The sequence below is a fragment of the Orcinus orca genome, chromosome 13 (genome assembly GCF_937001465.1).
Source record: "Orcinus orca chromosome 13, mOrcOrc1.1, whole genome shotgun sequence".
Classification (NCBI taxonomy): Eukaryota; Metazoa; Chordata; class Mammalia; order Artiodactyla; family Delphinidae; genus Orcinus; species Orcinus orca.
The window spans coordinates 4,062,387-4,066,704 of record NC_064571.1 but is presented as its reverse complement, the minus strand read 5'-3'; positions in this window follow the sequence as shown (position 1 = coordinate 4,066,704).

The following is a 4,318-nucleotide window of genomic DNA, read 5'->3' as shown; positions in this document are numbered from 1 at the left end:
AGGGGTAGACTGTCTCGTCTGGGGGAAGGCTCTTCCTTGCGAACTATTAAACATTGGTAAAAATCAAAAGCAATAGTCAGGCCAGACTGTACGGAAACAGTAAGCCCTGGCTTTGGCAGACGTAGTGCCCATGTGGGCAGAGACGTAGACCATGGGACAGGAAGAAGAGAACAGGGCCAGAATATGATGAAACTTGAATGCAGGGACAGGGTTTAGATTTCAATATGAAGCTGATGGAAATTTTCGAGCTGGGGACAGAGGGTAGGGGGACAAAGCACAGATTCTGTGCTTTGGGGTTTTCACGCTGGCACAGCTTACAGGAGTGTTTGAAGAAAGAAGAGTCATTGTGGACCGGGAAACTATTGTCATAGTTCAGTCATTATGTTAATTATTCCAGAAATATGATTCAAGTGAGTATATTATTAACTTGTCATGGAGAACATTGGTCCAGTGGATGACAGCGTTCCTAATCCTCTGCTTTAAATATGGTTGTATTATTAGCAACGGCAAGAGTTTGAACTTTTGAAGAAAGGGTTCCTGAATGACAGCGTCCAAAATGGCATACAAGTCATAACCGCACTTGAATTTCCTGAAACACAGTGCCTAGGACTTAAAAAGACCATCTACCCAATTCGACTAGGACTGACATTTTACAACTGATTCTTCCTTTTTGGATTCCTTGTCAGGCCTCGCCCTCATGACCAGGGGTCTCTCTGCCCTCACCCAGCCTTCTGCACACACCCCTCCCCTGCACACACCCAGTTTTCTTTTGGTGCCAATCCAGAACTGCCATTGCCTTTCCTTCTCTCCTCCAGCTAAGATATCCTGTAAAGTGCTGTGCAGCAAACGCAGAGGGTGGTGGCGGGGAGGATGCCAGGGGGAGGCTCCTTTCTTCCAGAAGCAATATCTTCGAGGTGGGCTGTCAGGGAGCCTGCAAGATCTGAAGTTTCAGAGACTGAATGAAAGAAACACTCAGCTAACAAAACGGAGCGCTGCAGAGGACGCTTCATCTGCTCTGGCCAAATCCCTTCTTTCTTTCTATCTTTTCTTTCCTAATAACAGCTGCCCTCTCATTCCCTGTTACTCTGCTGTGAAGAACAAAACCTCCCTTCGACTATCTGTTTTTCTTTTCTTCCCCAGAGTAGGTCTCATTACTGGTGATTAGCAGATGATTAAAACCAATTCAGCTTCCCCCAGTAGATATTTTCTCCCTGTTTGTGCCCAGCCCGTCAGCCTTCAGTGAACGTGCTCCTAAGCTTATTAACGGGCTCAGAGGATTAGCTGCAGCCAAGCTCAGTGGCTCCTATATTGTGATGCAGGGAGTGACATGGAACCATTTGCAGAGCGCAGACAGGACCACTGGGACCCAACTCTCTCAATCACAATTTTATTTTCCATGTAGAGCAAGATAAAAAAAAAAATCCCAACAATAATTACAAAAATCAAACGTTTGGACGAGTCTGAAAATCTTCTGAAACCCAGTGTCAGGACACAGGCTAAACCAATCACGAGGGGCATCAGGGTGTGTGTGTGTGTGTGTGTGTGTGTGTGTGTGTGTGTGTGTGTGTGTGTATGACTTTACATGGATGTAGAATCACACAGTTTACCTACATCCCCACCCGTGTATAAAGATAAATGTCCTTTATTTAGCCTTGGCCTTCACTTTGGTGTTTACACGGTATGTGTTTGTACGGATCACATAGGGTTAGATCTCTTTGAATGGAGACTTAAGAATTGTCAACTTAGAATCTAACAGACTACAATTTAGGTAATACTTTAAAGAGCGTCGGATTCTCCAAAATTGTGACACTTGGATATCGGCAGATACACACAAAGGGATTCTAAGTAACTGGTTTCACTTCTGTTTCAAAACCACAAAAATGCTTTTAAACACCCTTTAAACACCCTTTAAAGGGTGTTTAAAGTTTACAAGGAATGTTTCCCTATCTACAAGGCTTTTCTTTCCTGTATAACTAACTATATATGAATTACAATAATGATCATGATAATAAAAGTGATCTGTTTATTAGCTGAGCTCACAATCAGTAGCTTAAGAAGTGAAAGGAGTCTAGCTTTAGAAAGTTCTGAAAGGGAAAAACCCCCCTGGTATAACGGCAGTAGAGGATGCTTTTGAGGGCTGTGTTTTGGGCGATGCGATTGCTTTATTGTTACAAATGGACTCTTGATCTAAATCTTTACGTTTTTCCCATTTATTTCTTTTCCACCTTTTCAACGCAGCTTAACTCTGAGCGTGCTGGAGCTTGAAATCTAGTTTTCAATTCATAATAGCAACAGGGTTTGCAGAAAATGTCAACAAATCCCCATCAGCAGGGAAAGTGGGAAATGTGAAAGGTGAGTCACGCCAGCCTCCCCTGGCTGCACGATGGATCTGTGGAGGAGAAGGAAGGGAAATCCTAGCAAGAGAGACCTTACAACGAAGCAGCGAAAGCCGGCAACGCCAATTAAACAAAGGAAAACCTGACGAAACAATAAGGAAGTAATGAGAAATCAGAGGAAGTTATTGTCAATCACCCAAAATGGCACAATCATATTTTATTTAATTTCATCATTTAATATCTAAGGGAAAATGACAGACAAGGAATTCTTATTGGTTCGATTTTACCAGCATTAAAACATTTCCAGCAATATCCTTGACCTTGCTTGGCCCCAATAAGTAGGTAATTGCTAAAGGATCAATTCCTTCGTCATTCAACAATAGGCCCCAAACGAATGCAATATATTCAATCAAGTGACAGAGAAGCACAGCTGAAGGTAACAGAATACAAAGAAAGCTTTACAAATGATGGTCACAAAAGTGCCGGGATAAATACCAGGAAAGCATTTATCACCAAGGACCTCTGATAATGTAACCGGAATATACAGGAAAAAATGATGGTTTATTAAGCTTCTAAACATTTTATGCCATGCCTAGGAGGCATGGTGTATAGAAAAGAGTATTGCTGGGATTAGAGAAAGATAAATATTGTTGAAGGAAATACTTTTGCTTGGAAGTATTTCACAGGGACTGGAGAGGATTTCCATGTCAGCAGAGAGGCGAGCTCAGAAGCAGGGCTGTGCCAACCTCAATAGATGAATAGAAGAGACGGTGCCTTGGGAAGGGTGAGAGGTATCTGTTCCCTCTTCCGCCAGCTCCGTGCAGGCTGGGGCCAGAGCAACGTCACGAACTGAGGTTCTTTCACCCACTGAATTAAACATCATAAAAGAGAACCGCTGGTCTCGCTTCCACAATTCTTCAAATAGCCTCCGCAGTAATGGTGGCCACCTTGCCACGGTCATCCTGATACTTAAGGAATCTGACAATTATTTCTGACTCCTGGATGTCCAGGGTCACGTTTTCCTTCATAATTTGCCCTGTTTTCTTCTTTTCAGTGTTACGGGATAGAATTACGTGATGCACAGGATAGAGCCTGTCGGGAGAGAATGCATCCTACAGATTACTTTTATCATTATCATCACAGTAGCATGGCGGTTAAGAACTTTGAACTTGGGTTTGGACCAGCTCTAAAAACTGCTGGGGTCATGACCCTGACGGATTTACTTAACCTCTTTGAACGTTAGTTACAACACCTATAATATGGGGGGAATATTACCCATCTCTTGAATTAATAAGGATTATTGCCATAACAAGGGTTAACCAGGTGAGGCTCTCTAAGGACTCAGCCTACCCCTGGGCACAGAGTCATATCTGTGATGAGTACATGTTGGTCATATTATTAGTGGTGTCACCAACAGCGACAACTGTAACAAATTCTTTCTGATGTGTGGACACTACCTTGATGGGAGGGTACAAAGGAAACTATCTGAGTTAATTAGGACCCTTATTAGAAGTTTAAGGCACAGTAGCTACCTCTGATAGACCTAAATCTTATAGGAGTAGAAGGCGGGAATTGGGGTGAGGCACCAAATCAAACGGGACAGGACGCACATTAAAAGACCAGTAACAATCTGAGGCAGCGTTGTAAAGGGACAAATGAGTGTAAGAGACAGTAAATACAGTCAGGAGGAGAAGGATCATTAAGGACTTGGGCTGCCAGGGAGACCGGTACTAGAAGGAGGGCCTGAGGAAAGACCAGAGCTGCGAGGAATGTGGATGGGACCCTTCCTTGGCAGGTCCCTCTCCCTCTGTGAGGGGAAACACAGACTGAAAGCACCCACCCCGGCCAGGCAACATAGTAGCCACTTGCATGCCTTCTCTTATAACAGGAGCTCCTGGTAAGGAACGTGGAACTAACAAGCTACCACCAACCGGAAGAACTGGGGAAAGGTCAAAAGGAGGGAGGAGGTGCCAGTCCGTATG